This window comes from Argiope bruennichi, chromosome X2 (genome assembly GCF_947563725.1).
Source record: "Argiope bruennichi chromosome X2, qqArgBrue1.1, whole genome shotgun sequence".
NCBI lineage: Eukaryota > Metazoa > Arthropoda > Arachnida > Araneae > Araneidae > Argiope > Argiope bruennichi.
Genome location: NC_079163.1, coordinates 87,280,884 through 87,301,767, shown reverse-complemented (window position 1 = coordinate 87,301,767; position 20,884 = coordinate 87,280,884). Strand labels below are relative to the sequence as shown.

The 20,884-nt window shown below is 28.3% G+C and overlaps 1 protein-coding gene across 5 annotated transcripts in view; it reads right to left on the bottom strand.

Annotated features, from left to right (window-relative positions):
• LOC129960059 (uncharacterized) overlaps positions 1 to 20,884 on the bottom strand; it is a 353,127-nt gene that overhangs the window by 62,275 nt on the left and 269,968 nt on the right. The window lies entirely within an intron of this gene.

Below are 20,884 nucleotides of genomic sequence, written 5' to 3'. Positions count from 1 at the left end.
TTCATTTTTTTTTGTTAAGGCAAAAATTCTAAACGTTTAGAATTTTAAACTAATTTAACACGATTTTAAATTCAACCTGCATTCATAAGAAGACGTGCGAGTGAATATGTGTTAGGGAAGCATATAAAAATAAAGTAGTCAGATGGATGAGAATTTTAAAATTTCTTTTTTTGCATTGAATTGCAAAGTGTGTTGATCAGGAGGCTGCCAAATTTTCTACCGATTAAGTAGAAATACATGAGTATCAAAATCTGAATTTAAATTGAATTAAATTAAAAATAAGTAAAAATAAATTTTAAATATTCACTTTTTAGTAATCAAATTATGAAATTCCTATATGACTTTTTCCTCTTTTTTAAACGTGAATTGAAGAAATTATTGTACTAAAGCCAATAATTTAAGTAGTCTTTAAATTAAAAACTATTTATTAATTCTCAAGATTAATATTCATTTGCATTCTTAGTTCAAAAGTTTCCAATTTTTTTATTAACAGTAATATATATTCTTAAAGTAAAAAAATCACTTAGAAATTTTCCTTCAATACTTCTGATAGTCCAACCTAATACTTTAATAGCTCTTTGCACGACTAATATTGTTACTGATTTGTTGGCTATCCGTGATAAAAAAAATTGAAGCAGCTCCCAAGATTTAACATTTAAAAGTTTTATAGTATCTACAATTACTTAACTATTAATCTAATACAAATATTTTAATTATCGATTAATTTCCTTTTAAATTATTCATAAATTATTAGCATATGAACTAAGTTATAAAAATTTAATTACTTTTTACATTTATCGAAGGAAAAAGGCATTATTTTCTAAAATTTTAAACTCACAAGGATTAGGACGTTCATTTATCAAATTAATGTGGGAACAAAACGGAATTACACAGCTATTACCAATTTTTTAGCCTTCATCGCTTTCTGTTTATGCCTGGAAATTTCTAGAAGTTTCTTCCTAGTACTAAAAATAAACTTGTTAAATTTATTTGTATCTTTATACTGATTTATAACATGGCTTGGAAAAGAATATGACATGGAAGTTCAAAACGTACTAATGACTATAGTTCTTATTTTAGAAATTCAAAAGTTTAGTGCTTGCCTGGAAAGAAAAAGTTATTGTTTTGTGGAGATATCTGTTTTGTTCACTTGATTATAATTCTTATCGTTTTATTTAATAACCCATAATACAATGGAATTGCCGGTATGTATGTGCCATTAAAATTATCTTTATAACTTTAGTGTGCTCGGAAAAACAAGAAGAATGCTTCATTTTCGTGAAACAAATAACAACTTTACTCATGAAATTTCGGTAAAACCTGGGAAGAAAATTAATTCGAACGCAATATATAGATTTTTTTTATGTACGCAAGTAATAAATACAGAAATGAAAACCTGAGTGAAAAATATGGAGTTATACATTTTTGTACAGAAGTTATAACTTTTTTGAGGCAAAAAGCTGAAACTTAAATTCACACACACTTAGACATAGCATTCAGAGTTTTTAAAAAACTAAATTTAACTTATTTCTTCATTAACTTCGAAACTCATTAAACTATGCCATTATGGAAAGATGAACTGATGCATTTAAAGATGACAAAATTTATTTTGAATTGGCAAAAAATTATTCTCTTTTGTCATTACGTAAGATAGTCAAAATTTAGGTATGTTCCATATAGACTTTTTGTTTATAGCATGTTCAGTTTATATATTATGTTTTTATGTCTCGCTTTATATTATTAATTACAATCGATTAAACAACAACACATACACAATCTATAATAAAATTTAGATAATTAAATGTATTCGTAAAATTAAATTATTAATATTTTTTATTACCCAGTGTAAATGAAAACAGTGGAAATAGCCCTTGTTTTTTAAAATACAAATGATTCTTTTAAGCTTTCAACATTGGCACAAACCATGAAAAAGCAGTACCCGAAAGTTGCAGCTAATTACAATACATCAAAACCAAACTTTCGTGGTGTCAGAGAAAAATGATCTCTAGACAGGTATTTCTAAACATTCTAAGTATTCTAAGCAAATAAACTTTTCGTTTGTTCAAAATTCGTCTGCACATGAAAATTCGCACTAACTAACTCGACTTTTATTTCGACTCTCATTTGACAGGAAATAACATGATTTTGTCAAATGACAACATCAAATTTGAGATATAAATTCAAACATTTCAAAGAAGAAGAGGATGAGTTATGGGTATTTCAAACTTTAGAATTCTTAATTGCAATTGAAGGTTACAGCGTTTTCAACATATCTCAAGATATAAAGGATAAATTATAACAGGCCGTGATTCACACTAAGTGATAAATAACATATTAAAAAATGTGTATTTTGCAATTTTAATTACTTAAAAATTTATATATTAAAATAATTAAATAGAAAATCATAACATTTTTGATGCCAGTCGAAAAAAGCAACTACTGATACATCGCTACAAAATTTCAGCCATTTCAATTCTGTCGAAGAGAATGCAACGAATTTCTAAAGTGCTTTTAATATCACAATTTTCACTTTTTTCTAGGATCCGTTGCAATTTAACAAGTATATTAGCTGGGGAAAAATATTGCTAAAGTGAAAGAGAAAATAAAGTAGGATAATATTGTAATCTATTAATTAGGTATTGATAGAACATTTTTCTCTTTTCTTTAAGTAATTATAATGGGAAAAGCAGGGACATCTAATAGTCAAATTAGCAAACATTCGATTTTGCCGTCAATCGAACGAAATTGTTTTCCCCCATACTGAACTGATTAAGATGATAGTAAGTTTTGGGAAATTTTTCTCCTAAAAATAATTATTAAAAAAGATGTTGGAAAGTTGGCCGAAAGAAGTACAGATGTAAAAATAAGAAAAAATGAAATGGAATAATAAATCTATGAATGGGCTAAATATTGGCATTAGATTTTAAAGTTTAACTTAAATTAAAGTTTAGATTAAAGTTTCAACTTAAAGAATTAAATAGAAATTTATAAATATATAATGTTCATTTTCTTATTTGAAATTATTTCTTTTGAAAACATTTAAAACTTATATCAAACATTTTCGAAATTTATATTAACATTTTTTGGTGAGAATTTTATCATGAAAATTTCTTGGACATAAGAAATTTTCAAAATTATCATAAAAACAATTCCGTGGAGGTGATATAATTTCAAATTAAATATTAAATAGTTAACTTATTTCTAGTAAAATATTTAATCTTTTCAAGATATTCGATTATTTTTTAAATCTAAGCAACATATAAAAAACTATATAATTAAATGTCAAAACATTTTTTTTCATATCATCGGTAATTTTATTTAAAATTACCTAACATTTCAAATTCGGAAGGTTCTGACACTGTTTCTATTTATACATTTATAAATAAAACGACACATTTGCTTTATTTTAACAACTGTAGATTGCGAACTATAAGAACTGATCAAACTTTATTTTGACGGACTGTACACGAACAATTGCGATAATTACGTCTTTGATATAGAATATTATGAATACATAGTATGTTTTTAAAAATTTTAAGTGATATTCAGCTATTTCCAATATTTCGATTATTACCATAATTATAAAACAATATTTTGAAAGAATCAATTATGATCCGGTAATCTACAAACTCATTTTCTTCTGTACCTGAATACGGAGAACATGGAAATGAAGGACATATGAAACGGAATTGCAGATAATGGAAAAACAATTCTTTAAGTGATGAGCCTAACTGTTGTTCTAGTAAGACTTGGTGATGATGTCCATTATGATGGTAATTATGCGCTAATAACACGATATTAATAAAGCTAATATCAATAATTCTTCTTCAAGCTATGTAAAGAGAGTGGATAAATATCTAAATAGAAATGAGAATTTATCTTTATGCAATTTAGTTGACCTAATATACAAATCATTAACTTCAAGCACTGGCACGATATCACAGTTACATGATAAACGTTTCAGCGCATGTCATCTGTGTTCTCTTACATTGTGGTGTGACGTAGGGTCCCTCTTTTCTTCATTGCAAGATACGCAATAATTATCAAAATTAATTTACTTTAGTGTATTCGATGTGCATCACGCGATCACCAATTGATGATATCAACTGATTGCAGCATTTTTCAATGTTGCTATTCGAATAACTTGTAACAAGTTTGCAATTTGATTACTAAATAGTAAAATTCGATTTCAAAGTAAGATTTTTGAAAAAGGAAATTGAGTATTTTTAAATTTCCTATATTATACAGAATGATTCCAAAAGATCCAACAATTTTAAGTGTAATTCAGATATACTGAAAATAATCAGTTGTTGTTGCTTATTCCCCTTGGATTAAACACCAATTCAAACCAAGTCCAAGGGATCGGGGAAAGAGGGATGTAGTAGCTTCTGAGGGTAAAGACCCCTGAGCACGCGAGGACAGAAGTCTGACTTTAGCTCATATACAGCCACACACTCGCTTGCACAACCCCATTTTACAGGGGGGCTCTTTCACACAGCTCACAGATAGAACACAGGTAAAGAACAACCATGTCCGAACCAAGACTCTAAGCCAGGACGCCCAGATCGCGGGGAAGACGCGCTACCTCTAGGCCAGGACGCGGGCAAATAATCAGTTATTGTAGGTATATATAAATGGAAACATCATGCATGTATGCATGGCTAGATGATATTGCATGTCCGTAGTAAATTGGACAACATGAGTTTTTATTGATAAATTTAAAGACGTTGTCTGCGTGAGATGGTTTAATAAAGTAATGCTGAAATAGTAAACAAGCATTTTTGGAAATGAGCGAAAAACGGTACATTTGTATCTGAAAAAAATGTCCAAACAAACGTATGCTCAACCCTCACTTGATTGTAACAAAAGCTTTGGAAATTATTGTGATATTTTAATATGAGCCCTCACTATAGTCGAAATTTAGTTTTATTAAAACACATTCTGTAACATTATGCATACATTTGCTTCATAAATCTGTCTTGCAAACCACATTTACATTAATTCATGTATTATTTTAGTTCCATCGCTAATGATTGCTAGTAAAATTTCAATATAAGTGTACTTATATAAAACTCATTCGTTTCGGTATGGTTGGCCAACTTTTACAAACTATCGGAATCCTTACAAATCTTTTTTGAATATTATACACTCTCTAAGGCTATATTTTCTTCTATTTAATGCAATAATTTGTGTCTTAGACTAATTGAAATTCACAATTTCATCATGTGCAAATAGTTGATGTTACTGCTTTGTATCGTTTTTCAGTTTATTTTCTTTGTGAATCTACAAGTAGTTGCTTCATATAACTTTTGAAACTTCTTGCACTGCTACAGATAAGAATAAATCCATGAAACTTGTGTTATTAAGTCTACTTTACATCGATTAAATCAGAAAATTTTTTCAGGCTTTCTTTAACTGTCTATAATCGTCGATTTGTTTCCTTTTTCACTGTTGCTCAAGTAGTATGGGTCGTGGTAAAATCGATTTTCAGCCACATGATTAAAACATGAGTTTCATCTTAGGAAAACAATTAAAACGTTAAGAAGAAATCTGAAACTCGGAAAAAAATAGGATGCCATGAAGCCACTTATAAATGCTTTGGAACAAAATATCAGAAGGGACTGCTTCCGGCCATTATCTTTTGCCTAGGAAGTACATTAAAAAAGAAGAATAAAAGCCTTGGAAAATTTTTTTTGAAGATTGATATAAAAGAAAATTAGTAGAACATTTCAGAGATTTGGATTCGAAGTTTATGATATTTAATACAACAGAATACAACTTTGCAGAATGTTGAAGTTTGTTACAAAGACTTAATAAACAACCATGAAGGTTAGTAAAGATTTTTTTTATCCCGATTTTTTTTATAAAGGAGCCCAGCTATAGGTTCAATGAGCAAACTTGATAAGTTCTGTAAAATGTAATACGCCTCAAATAAAAGGTTTCATTAATCACTGATTTAATAATTTACTATTGTAATTATTGTAAACTAAGTATCTATAAATAAGGTAAAGATGGGAATGTAAGAAAACAATTTCTAATATTGTAATTTCGTTACAGAAAACCAATATATATATATATATATATATATATATATATATATATATATATATATATATATATATATATATATATATATATATATACAAAAGTATTAGAATCAAGTTAATAGGAAAAACAAAAATCAAGTAAAAATAGTTCCTTTTGGTTTTAGTTTAAATAGGTAATAAATTTTAGTTGCGATTTCGAAACTGTTTTGTTTCGTTTTCATTTTAGTTTCGTTAATATAGTTAATATATTATATATATATATATATAAATTGATTTTGTCTTAAACCTTATGGTTTTGTAAAATTTATTTCAATTTAACATAATCTGTGCGAAAGAAAGTGCCTAAAAATACTTTGATTGTTTATACCTCATTATTACAAATAAATATATATATTTTATATATATTTATTTGTATAATATATATTTTATACAAAATTTCCATCAATAGCCTGCACTTATAGCAATAGCTATTCCCCCTTTTGATTATATTCATGAAGCTTGTCTATATTGCCCTTGTCTTTTTTGAACTACAGTTTAAAGATATTTCCAAATAACTTATTGGGAAGCTTATAACTTATATATAACATTATTATTATCAATAGGTCTTAGATATTTAAGGATTTAAATATTAACGATTTTCAGTTTTATTCTAAGTTTATCATAAAGCAAAACATCTTTCTATCACGTTTTTAACATGTTGGTTGTAGCTATCGCCCTTTGACTCATACCTTTGATTCGAACCTTCTGTCTAATTAGATGATCCTTTCTGTACTAAAGAATGGTAAACAGGGGACATAAAATAAGATAGTTGTGAATCACAGCTGTGAGTCATAGCAGCGAACATCTTCAGCTAAACTGAGTGTTTTTTTTTAAATTACTACAACTTCAAGCAATGTTTCATTGCTAATTCTTAAAAGAGAATTCAGGTATTGACCAATCAGGCCCATTTAAAAAAATAAATTTTCTTATTGTGTTATATCTATGCATTATTTTTATAGAATAAAGCGAAATACTCGTTTAAAATGTAAACAAGGGAAAAAAATCAAAATCATAATTATAAAAGCCTTTTAATTTATAAATTTAATTTAATTTACAATTAAAAACGCCTAAATGCCTTTACTAATCCTTTACCCCTGAAATAAAATATGACGTTTTGCATAAAAGAACTTATAATTGCGTATTCTCAGATTTGCATTAATATAAATCATGGCAAGAATCATATTCTTTTTTAAGACTGTAAGTGATTATTCTTGCACTTAATTACCTTTTAATATGTTGCGGAAAGCATTAAAATAATATAAATAACTTTATGTTTTTTGTTTTCTTAATTAACAAAGAATTAATTTTAATTAATATTTAAAAATTTCATAGCTAAATTTCAATGAGAATCACTATGGCAATCGAACTTTTCATTATTTGATTAAACTGAAAATGAGCACTTGAAATTTCCTGCAACACATTTCGGAAAAGTCATTTTTAATTATGTGCATACTAGCTCAAAATTAAACTGATCTGATACTGATCTAATCATGCACTAGATAAATTTAATCTAGATATTTTTAAAATTGAAAATAGTTTACTCTTAGGAAAAACAACTTCCTGCGGTTTGCCGTTTGGATGGATATCCTTTACCGATTAAGTTACAATCAGCACATTAGACTTTACACATGTATCCGTTATTTTTTCAGTTTTGTTCAAAGGTATTCACCTGGAAGTATCAAAAGGTTTCCGGTTGAAATGCCAAGTCACATCATTGCAGGTGATTTTAAAGGAAGCGGGTGTTTCGATTGGGGAAAAGAGGTGTTATCCGGTCGATGGAAGGATATAGTACTTAACATCTTCAATATTTTTCTTTATTCTTTGAATTTTTTCTAATTATAATTTTCCAGTGTTATTGTTAAGTGATACGTTATGAAAATAAACACTGCACATTTTTCGTTCATTCACCAGGCACGTATTACTCTTAGAAGCGAAGGAAATATTTTTCATTCTTATTATCATCATTAAAGGGCATTTACGTTTCGGCAAATTGTTATTTAATGACCTAGAGAAAAAGCGGGAAAATGCTTTTTATTTTTGACCTTTTAATTCCAAACACTATCATTTGATCATCAATAAGTTTCGTGAGTGAAATACTTTTATTTTCGTTTTTGTAGCCGTAAATCTGAAACTATGGTTAATCAACATTTTGTAGTATAAAAGGGTTTACAATGAATTAAAAAGCTTGTTTGTTTTTGCACTAATAGTTATCTGCAGTTTTTCGCTAGAATATATACTATTAAGTAGAAAAGCTTCTTAACTTTTTTTAGCTTTCTCATGAATGTAGTATACAAAGAGGAAGTATTGCAATCATCACCAAATTCGACCTCGTGATTTTGACGAATTTCTCTGTTTTAGATACGGAAAAACACATTTTTGGAATTATGTCTGCCCATCCGTCCGTCTGTCTGTGAACACGATAACTCAATTACACTTTGACACATGGACGGTATACCAATTTTATAGAATTATGAAAATTTTGAGCGAAATTCATTCAGAAGAAATTTGTATTTTAGACAGTCTAAACACATATGAACTCTATAACTGCAAAACGCAAAGAATTAGGTACATAAAATTTTATACACAGGGTGAGCATCTAAAAAAGATTTTCATAAAATTAGGAGCCATATTTATCTAGGAGTTGGTCGTCTGTTAGTCTGTACTTTCCCATGTATATAAATAAGATAATGCAGAAACGAAATTACTTAATTAAATGAAATTTGATATGCGATCTTGTGACTGCAATGTAATTCTATGCAAAATTTTGGTGTCAGTCGGTTGGAAAAAGACGTCTTAGGTACATATAGATGTTCTGCTATCTGTGTCAGTGATTAATTGCCAAAGATAGCTCGTTAGTTTCAATAAAAACGCTAGATTCACTCTAAAGATCGTTTTTTCATAATTATTTTTCGCCAATGGTATGTAGCCAAGTGCTGGTACTAAGTAATAGTAGTACAGGTTTTTTTTTTACTAAACTACGAAGCACATAACTCTCCCACATGAATGTAAAAGTCTACGTACTTATGGCAATTACGACTTTGTCAAAGATTTACAATTTTATATGGGATGAAGAGTATAATACCTTTAATAGACAGTATGCGAGAAAGTTTCGGTGGGACTACTCTCGATGGTTAAAAGTCAGTTTAGTGTTTTACTTACATAACGCATTGCAAAAAAAAAAAAAAAAAAAAAAAAAAAACCCTCGGTATGTGTTAGAAAACTACGTCACAAGAAATTTAAAACCCAAATTATTCAAAAGTTTCTATTTATTTCACTCAGTTTGATTACTTCTAGTTACTTTACTTTTTATTTTAAATCTGCTGAAAAATGAACGATTCTCTGCCTCTTAATTCAAGAAAGATACCGAGTTTCTCTTCATTTTTTTTTTATTTTTAGCTATTGCTTGCTAATAGAAATAATTTATCATGCTGGTACCAAATAAATAAGCACCACATCATAAAAATTTAGACTTTGAATTTTTTAAAATTTTGTTTCTAAGAGAACATATAAACCATATAATTTGTAAGAAAGAGGAATTTCATGTATGGGCGAAAAAGGATTTAAGTAAATAAAAATTACACGCATAAAATAATTTAATCTTATTTGCCACACAGTTGTAAAAAAATTGTAACGAAAAGATAACAGAAAATTGTGAGTTTTAAAAGCTGAAAACTTGAGCGAAATGTTCAATGATTTTTTATCGTTGACTTATGACTGCAAATGATTTGCAGCAGTAAAAATTAAATCTGCGCTAAAACTTTTTTTTTTTATCATCAGACAATAAAAGCAGAATTAGAAGGAAAATACCAAAATATAGACGGAATTATCAAATAATAAAACAGAAAAAGCTAAAAAAATAATAATAACCCAAAATTACTAATACGCACATTTGAAGCGCCGAAAGTGAATTAAAAATACGCAAACAAAAAGAATGACTGACAAAAAATTATAAATTTGGTTACCTAAGCGGATTGGTATCATTGGTATGATTTGCATAAAAAAAAAAATATTAAGAAAAACAAAAATTGGTAATGGACAATTCAACAATTATGTTTAATGCTATGATCTAGAAGCACAATGAGAATAATTTGAAATGAATTTAAAGCTCTATTTTGAACATTTCTATAAGAAATATGTGATTACAGCAAGGCAACAATAAATAACTAGCGGAAGTTGTCACCCTGAAACTTTCTCTTATACTCTCTAATAAAGATGTTATCTTCTCTACTCATGCCAGCATAAAATTGGCAAGGCCATGAATGCTATGAGTGCTCATATTTTTATTTTCAGAGTCTCGCACATGGGAGTTGTCTAATACATAGTAAATGAAACCGGTACTTGTGCATTATTGACCTCATATCATTTCACAAAGAATAATTACGGAAGACATTAAGTGCGATCGCCTTCTTCCTGACAGATTAAAATTTGACACAGAACTGCTATTCTTTCACAAAATCGTTTTTGAATTACCATGTTAATTGACAGACATAATTCCAAAAATGTGTTTTTCTGATTTAGAGGGGTTCGAAAAGTGGAGATCCGTGAAAATCTCGAGCTTGAATTTTTTCACAATTGCAATATTTTTTTCTTTATATACTTCGTATATATATATAAAAAAAAGTAAAAAGACAACATTCAGACAGAGCTACGATTCATTTTATCTTTATCAAGTAAAGTTTTCTTTAAAAATGGATGATATCAGCAACAAGCAAAACGATATAATGTATCAAATGAAAATATGCATTGCTGGTGCTTTCATTTATATTATTGTATAAAATTTATATAAAAAGGATAGGAAGATTTTCTCTTCTAATATTTATGTGCTTTATAATATCTCTGAGGATTTTTATTGAGGATCGTTAACTTTTAAATGAAAAAAAAAATGCAGTAAATTTCTAGAAATATTTAAATGCAGCTCGCGTATTGATAAAAAAACTAAAAATGATTACATCTCGTGTATGAAAGTTTAATATTTTCGAGGCGTGCGGAATTTATATAATAATTTGTTAGTTATTATTTTTATTTCATTTCAATTCTCCTTATTACTTCACTGCAAGCGGGGCAGTTTTTAGATTCTTAAAGCAAAGCAATAAATGCAAGTTGTAAAACGGCGATAGAAACGTATTAAATCTGTATGCAGTAAAACAAAAAAACATTTTCATTAGTTTAGATCAATGGATTTTTGTTTCTCTTTACAATTAATATTTGATTAATGTTTGATATTAAAAATAATTCCTTGATCGTAATTTTAAAACTACCTATGCATTTGGACAATCTTATCAGTTAAATAATCAAATAAAATATAATTAGTTAAATAATCTTATCAAATAAAGTATTTTTAAATAATAATTTATTTAAATAAATAAATAATATTGTTTAATAATATAAAGTTAGCCATTACACTATGCAAAGTAGATACAAAATTATAATTCCTTTCAAATGATATTAGATGCCCGACTAGTTTGAATTTTAGTGTAATTTAATGATACAAAAACCATATTTGGCTACGTTGTGCCAATCAAATGGTAAAAAAAAGCCAATCAAATTTAAATCCATTGGATATTTCTGAAAAAAGTAGCACCAAAAAGCAAACAAGTGTTAAAATCAAAACTTTAATTAATCTGGTAAGAGAAAATCAAGGCAAATTTGACAAATGATTAGTAGCTAACCTGCAAACTTGACTACAGTTAACAAAATCTTTCTCTGTATTTTTCTCTTTTTAATTGCGTTCTATTAAGTTAAACTATAGTAACTTTTACTGTCTTTATTGTCATCAATGTCCTATGATATTCGCAAGTGTCTGCAAAATGCTTAATGATTTCTTATCTATTGAATTCCAAAATAAGAATACTCCCCACTTTTTTAGTTATAAAACGTCTCTTCACAAGTTTGACACACTTCATGCGATTTAGTGTTTACGGAGAAAAGTACAGCTTCACGCCTTTAACATTTTATTTAAAATATTTATAATCAGAAATAACTAGTTTCTTATCGAAAGTATAAGGGAATACCTTTTTTTTTGTTTTTAAACACTTTATCCTGTTTACAGTAAAGTGCAATTAGAATTCTTGACTTCTTAAAAAGGCGCAAAAAAAAGTTTAAAAATAATTAAGGGCGTATGTTTTTTTATCTGGTCCCGCAAGTCTAAAAGCGATAAATTAATCCCTAGTAACAACAGTAAAAGTATGGATACCAATAAAATTAACACATCGAGCTATTACTTAGCAATAAGAAATGAATTGAATAATACTAACTTGCATTATGAATTTTGAAAAATATTTATCTAATAATAATAATTTAATATAAGCAAAAACTTAGCATTGCTGAAGATGTTTTTATTTAGATAAGGGTTCAAATAGAGAAAACGACTGTCTCTTTCTCTTTCAACCTAATAAATATAAAAAATGCACATATATTTGAATTTACCATTCCATTTGCAATCTTGAAATAAGATCGCCATTGATTGTAAATATTTTTCATTAATGACTCTTCGTTTTATTATTCAGCAATCGTCGGACCTCTTAGAAAATATCATTATTATTTTTCTTTAATAAAAAAAGAGTTATTAACTGTTTAGTTTCGGAATAAGTTGTTTCTAGGTGTATCTAGGATTAGCATATGACTATTGCAGACCACGAAAAAAAAAAGAATTTTAAAACTGCATGATCAAATTCAAACTAATTGTAGGATTAGATAACAGAACATCTGCATAAAAGAAGCATTTATTTATTTTGTAAATCCATTTTCTGCAATTTATATTCAATATTTAAGAAAAGAAGCCGTTTCTAATTACTATAATAATTTTGCAATCAGACCATCATTTTCGTTCAAAGATTTTTTTTTGAACAAAATGTGTCGGTACGCATACTTTTTTTTGTATGACTGCTTTGCTATCTAGCCCAAATGTTATGTATTAATTCGAAAAATATGCTTTCTGTTTAAATACTAAAAGAAAAATAGCCTCAAAAGGCGCATATAAACAGGTTAGAAAGTAACTTTCGTCGGTATTATTGATGGAGAAAAAGATTATAATTTGAAAGTTAGGCTTTCTGCATCAATAAATTAAAAAAAATTTCAAGTTAAGAGTTAAAAAATTACAAATAGTCAAGTGATGTTTTGCAGCCTACCATCTAAATCATGATTCTAAAAATATCAACTTACATTCAAATTTATTTGATTCATCACATAATATTCCGTCGAAGTGGTCTGTCGGTAGATTTTCGACTTTAGAAGAAAAGATTTTAGATTTAATATCCGATTCCACAGCCAGGTAAGAGGGTGCACAAATTTTATCCTTAATTGAGCGTTCATACATTGATATGGAATAGAACTTGATGATATTTACTTAAGTGTTGTTCAGGTCATCAGATCATAGTTCAGATTTTCGAAGTTTGTTTCCAGCAATCTCTGGTAACTTGAAAGGCGTCTAGAGAAAGCTAGGTAGATTTTTGTTTTTAACAGTTATTATTAAAGCAAAATGAGTCAATAATTTTTATTCTGAATCAATGATCTATTGCGTGAAATTGACTATTTATAGAACTAGATTGATAATGCTATTTTAAAACAAACGAAAACAATCATTAAACTTTTAGAAACACGTTGCGAAGGTAAAGTTGTTTAATTCTTCACCTTCACAACTTTTAACAAATTTTATTAACAAAAAACATTTATGAATAGATTAAAATATTTTTAAAAATTCAAATTATAATTCGTACTCAATTTTAGGATATTATAAAGTAATTCCGCAATATGATATAAACACATTATAATCCTGAAATCCTAGGACGCAACAGAAAATAGAAAATCAGTTGTTGGAGAGTTAAGAAAATCTTTAGCTTACTTGTGAAGCATTAATTGTCTTAAAATATACATATATTTTTTTAGATAACATGAAATTTAAATGCTTGAATTGGATCGATTCAATTTTTAATTACAGATTTCGAATTAAGGGAAAGCCCATGCCATGCAGCTGTTTGAAATCTGAAATGCATAACATAACAAGTTTCACTTATTAGACCTTACGCAAACTAATGATCGCAAGTGAAGCAAATTTAAAACAACTCAATTTCTGAAACTAAAATATCGATAAAGTAACTACAATTAACAAAAAGACTTGCCCATTTTATCTAATCTTCTCATTTTGGATGCTTTATCACATGAGTGATTGAAATCAAACCAATACCGGTTTATAACCATTTATTTTTAAATTTAAAGAACTGAAATATTTATAACAGCTTTAATTTACCATATAAAAAGCTAACCATATCGCATGTAATTAGCAAAAATATCCAACAGTTTTATTCTTGCTCCAATAAATTTAATCTTGTGTGTTGTTGTCAGTTTCCTAGGTTATATTTATGACTGTTTTATTGGTTAGATTAACAAGCTGCTTTAGAAATACGGTAAGACTCCTGGAATTAGATTGTGAATTTGAAATACTGTCAGATTATGAAGTTGAATCTGAGCTGGCGTCCCACTCCACATCTCATCCGCAGGAAAGCAGCTGGCGCAGACATATTTAATGTGTAACATTTTCCAAACTCAAACTCTGACACCAGTCCAAAGTGATCTTAAAACAATAATATGCTATTGTTAGGTCTGCCTTGAATTTCCAGTGAATTTTAATTCACCATAGATGGAGATACTTCTCAGTGAAGAGAATGTTAAAAACAGCCCTTATGTTATTAAAGTACTATTAAAAAATATTATTGTTTTTTTAATATCAATATTTTGATGCCAGAATAAAGCGGCCCTTAAACAATATTAGGTAAAATTCCATCTGATTTATTTCTTAAAATACCAACCATGATTGTCTCAGTCAAATTACTGTCGTTCAATCCTAGATTTTCAGGAAATTTTTATCTTGCTAGGGGAAGGGGCTGTCTATTGAAGTAACTTATTTCGGAGCAAAATCAATAGACAAAAGAACTCATCAGCTGCATCTTCAATGAATCTTTGCATGAAATGATAGAATACCGTTCTGAAAAGTTCAACTAAAATTTAAGAAAATCAGCTTGTAATGGGCAGTAATGATATATTCCTAAGAGCTCTAAGAAAGTGGGAACACGGAAGGGAAAAAAATAGCAAGTTACGGTTGCTGATCCTTACAATGAGATTGGAAACGAAATGTAAAAATCTTGAATTAATCAAATTATTTCGAAGCTGAAATGATGACTGGAGGGAAATAGATATAACTAAATAAAATCATCGGTCATCATCATTAAAAAAACACTAGTATAAATGATCAACAATAACTAGTCTGTTATTTAAAAATGATAGACATAGTCTTAATAAATTTTTGGCACTTTCAGGAACAGATATGAGCCTTATTAATAAAGAAACAATATAAAATTAATTTATTTTTGTGTTAATTTTTTATTAGAGAAAAAAAAACGTATTCTGAATTTCTCATTTGTTGTACGTGCTTAAGCATGATAAAAATGCAAAAAGGACAACATTCGGAATTCTTTATAATTTTACAGCTGATAACCTATGCGTATTTATAATGTGGTTCATAAAAAAAGAAAAAGAAAGCGGATCATCAAAAATAAACGAATAAATAAATAAATAAAAGTGAAACAGGGTAACAGTCAAGGCTATAATCATAAATGTAGATGCAAGCAGGAAGTCCTTTTATCACATGCATACATACAAAGATAAATATTTGAGTAATGCTGCATATTATATATATATAATAATTTCTTAAATATTTTAAAAATAGAAAACTTTTATAAAATAATCAAAATTAAAGATTTTAAAAGGAAAAAGAAATAAAAATAAAAAATATAACTTTACAGATTTGATTATACACTTTGCAAAAATGCAAAATAATAAAATGATTGTACTTTTCTCTTATCTTTGAAGTGAATTTTTTTTTCACCTTGAAATTATTCTCTAGTTGTATCAAGGAGCGCGCAGATCTAGTGACAGAATCTCTACAGGGACTGTGCAGAAACATTTATTATCATAAATATCATACGTAGATACATAGAAAAAAAAAGCATGATCATACATTCATACAGGCTTACGACAAAGCATTATATCAAAAATATAAGATGATATAACCCATTCTAACCAAAAATTATTAAATTTTACAACTGTAAGTTCTGAAAGTATTAGAAAAATATCCTGATACTGTAGGTTTAAAAAATATAACTGTAATTTAGATTAATTTCCTATTTTATGGCTACACTAGCGAAATTCTGGGACCAACTTCATTATATTTTTAGAATAGCCAGAAGATGAAGACGAAACTCTAGCCAATATCACTTTTTCCAAATTTCTACATACACCAAAAGGTAGATGTTTGGATTCGAAGAATTTAATGTACATCAAACAGCTGATATTTAGATGAGTTGATTGCATCTAGAACACGTGAAATTTCTACTAAGACTCTGCCACTATACCTGCGTGCGCCTTGTTACAACTAGAAGATCATTTCAAGAAGGGGACCCCACCACCACTACATACTTCTGTGATCAGATGACAAGGACGACGTCTGAGTTACCACCAGAGCGAAGAATGTGCAATAGGAGCAATGTAATCTTTGACATTGTAAAATTCAGTCGATAAAATGCCATGCGGTGAAAATAAAAGAATTATATCGTCAATGCTTGTGATTAAAAGTTTAGTTGATCCCTTCAAAAACATATCTCTGAATCTAACATTCATTTTCATAACCAATGAGAACAAAATATGCACTAAAACTCTATCTGAGAAACTTCTAAACATCATTAAAAAATCAAATACAAGCAGTAAAAGCATGATCATATGTTCATTAATTATCTATGACACGATACGACTTGTTACCTTATATTTTGTCATTTTTGCTTCTTCAGTTACTTTTAAAAACACGTGAAATTTCCAGAAAAAATGTTTCATATATATATATATATATATTCTGCCAAAATTAAAGTTTTGAAAATTTTTACAGGAAATTAAAAATTTTTAAGGGTTTTTAAGAGAATCATATGTGAGTTTTAAATCATACATAATTTTTTGACTTATTGATTATATTATAGATGACTCCATAGTTATATTTTAAAGGGCTCCATAAATGCATGAATTTGGCATTCGTTTAAGGATATGCACTTCTATTCTTAAAATGTATTATGATATAAATAACTGAAATAAGCTTTGTAAAAATACTGATTATAAGTATCTAACGAAATAACTGACATATTTCAATTCAATTCATTTATCTGTATCGTTCGACAAGCTTTTGTATGATAAATATTTCAAAAGTTTATTTTATTTCTCAGTATCATTACTCTTCTCTCAGGAAGTACTGCAATTTTCGACATAAATAGTGGCTAGCAGTTAGAAAATTAGAAAAAGCAAGATCTCTCAGATGAAATGAAATCCAATTATTGTGTTATTTTTGAAGCTAGTTTCCATCTATTATATATATTTCAAGATTTTGCTATTTCCAGTTTAGATATTTTCCTTATAAAACTGTTTAAAAACAAATAATAATAAGTCTTAAAAATGATAAAAAGAAAATTTATGAATTCGGTTTATAAGATGAATTTTAAACCCCCCCCTCTTTTTTCAAATTTGATTATGAGTCAAAACTACAAGACTACATATAAGAATTACAGAAAATCAACCTTATACTCTGATAAGTGGCGAGATTTTAAGATCTATACTGAAGAATAACGAAGAAATTTAGAAATAAAATTATTGCTGTATTTTGATTTCTGAAATAAGTTAGTAATTTTTAGTATCGGTATAGTTAACAGTTTTCTTATTATGTAAATGAGTCTGGTAGGCACTTTTGAGCCTGGCATTATTCCTTTGTTTCCCATTATAGTTATCCTTGTAAATCTGTTTGACAAAGGATATTTTTTATTGCTTTGTAGTTTGCATACTTGAACCATTTGAACAACAACAAATTCTTATTCTTAAAAAATGCTGGAAGATATGTGATTTCGTTAGATTCTGAATTTTTGTAATTTGAAATTTTCTGATGTTAAGTTTTAAGTAGATGGATAAGCTGGTTAAACTTTTTTTTGACGCCGACTAAAGAAAAACAAATAGCAGAATTATTTATGAAGATATTTCAAAATACAGATATTAAATTCGCTAAATATAGAATTGCGAATAAAATTTCCAACTGATTAGTAAAAAATGAAATACAAACAATATAAATCTATATACATTTTTAAATAAAAAAGAATTTGTTTCAAATTTTGCAAAAAGTTTTAAGTATAAAATGCCAAAATATTAGGATATAAGTATATATAAACCAACTAAATATGCTTCTATTAATTAAATGTGTATCTAACGACAATACCTTTATATTCTTACATACAAATACAGCAAATTAAATCTTTTCCTTACAATGTCATATCACGATAAACAACTTTTGAAAAATTACAAGATGTTAATTTAAGCTCCTGTTTCTTTGGGAGGCAAATTTAAATATAAAGCTACTTTATACGAGCAACGAATTATTTCTCAAAATATTTCACATCATTATTGTTCCACCGAAAGCATGCTCAGACCCTCTAACACTGAGAGTGTCCATATAATTGACAACTTCTACTGCGAATTAATAAGTGCACTATTAAAGCATGGGAAACTATGCTAGACAGTCTCTGTGAAATGCAATGCAGAAAAGAAAAATACCAAAAGGAGGGTGATGTGAAGAAAAGTAATTTTAGCTGTGCGCACATAGGATTGCGTGACTACTCTTCAAGACCAGTTTTCAGTTCTGAGATTAAAGAGGCGAGCAAAGATCGGTGTTCCATTCCCTCTAATTATACCGTCATGTAGCTCATAATAGACATAGGTATAAGCAACCCTCTGCCTCGTACAAAATAATCTCGCGTTTGAGTTTTAAACACTTTACTGCCTCGAAGCATTAGGATCCATTGTTTAGCCATTATTTGATGTCCTTCAACTTTTCTGAATTTAATGAAGAGCTCAAAATTAATAATAAGATAAAGGTTAGAAAGAGAGATTAATGAAATTGAAGGAAAGTATTGAAATATTGAAGAATTTCATCGACAAGTGTTAAAATGGATTTGTGTAATCTCGAACTTTACATAAAAATTGTGTAAATAATTTACATGCTGAACAAAAAATATGTGAGCATTTATTTGTTTTTGAGTATTTTATGTCAAAATTTTTCTCTTTCGCAGAGTTACTAACACGTCTAAAAAAAATCTTCAATTAATTAACGTTTTTTCTCAGAATAGATCTAAGCAATCAAATATGAAATACTTTCTTAATATAAAGATGCTACTGTATTTTTCATATGGAGTGTGTCATCATATTTATTACTTGAGCGTGGATCAGTTTGCAATAGGTTAGGTTGCGTGTGCAATCGGCGGAATTTGTAGCTAATAACAGTATGTGGCGACTCCATCTGGAAAAGATAGAGGAATATCTCATATTTGGAAAGTGTTTTACATTCGGTCATTCAACTTTGCAAATCAAAATTTTTTGCCGTTTCAAATTTTAAATATTTTGTATAATTATCATCTTAAATATTTGTATTTAATCTTTTTTAAATATTTGTATCAGAACTTAACATAATATTTCAAAATTCAGACCTTCTTTTTCTTTACTGGCAAAACAACCTCGGATGGGCCCTGTCCTTTCTCAGAATTCCATTTCAAACCGTTCTAACAATCAATCCTCCTACGTTTTGGTCTTTCTTTTTTTCGAGTACCAAAATGGTTTAGCGAAAAAGATCTTTTTAGTGACTCGGTTGTAATCTTTTGAAGAGCAAAACTGAGCAGAAGACAAATCAGTGCGTCTACTTGTCTGAGGAAAAATCAGGCCTGAAAGGGTTAAACTACAGATTCTTACTCCAAGTGCGGCTGAAGAAATATATTACGGTCCCAAAATTTATTTTAGGATTTTTTTCTTTCAAACTATCGAACGCTTCTAAGCAAGCTTCTTAACACTTCTTCTATTTAATAAAAACGTGTCATTTAAAATATTTATTAAAATTTTCTGGATTATTCTAAATGAGTTTTACATAATTTATTTTCAATTTCTTATTCATTTTCAAATTTCGGAGTCATGACAATCTTAATTTTGTATTTTAAACAAAAACGAAAGCAGGAAAGTTTTTTTCTTCAAAAGAGTTCACGAGTTGGAAGCTTTATAATGTCTAGTATAAATCTAGAATGATGCTAAAAGTCAGGTGATATAAAAAAAATATAAATGTTTAAATTTATAGGACATGAATACAATACTATATAAAACCACAACCATGCAAAATGATGTAAATCAACTGCAGACGGGGTGATGACAAGTTTATTACGTTTTTAAAAGTTTCCTCCGACATACAAAAATAATTCCTTTTTTTAGAAATAAATCCTCAGTTATTTATTTTCAAATAAAAGTCAACATTGAAAGCAACATAAATTTAGAATTAATGCAAGAAGTTACTTCAATACAGAGATATAAAAATATAACACTCCAATGATATTGAAGAGAATCACGGCTTTCAAGCAAAGCAAAAATTTTATGTAGCACTTTTACACACGGTGTGCACCACATTTAAATTCAAAATGAGTGGTGAAAAAAAACCCCGCTTCCATTATTCAAATATTGAAGTCGGCGGTAACATCGTCATAAATGTTGGTTCTCTGTAACACCATGCGTAGCACTGCACGCAATGGTTTAACTATATGTGGATCATGTTAGTCGTTGAAAATGAGACGAAAAAAAGTTTTAACGTGGTATTTGAAAAAAAATTACGTTGGAAGAGGGGGTACATAATAAAAATCTACTCCGAGATAGAAAAGAAGGAAGGCGACAACCGTTTCCCTTCAAATTTG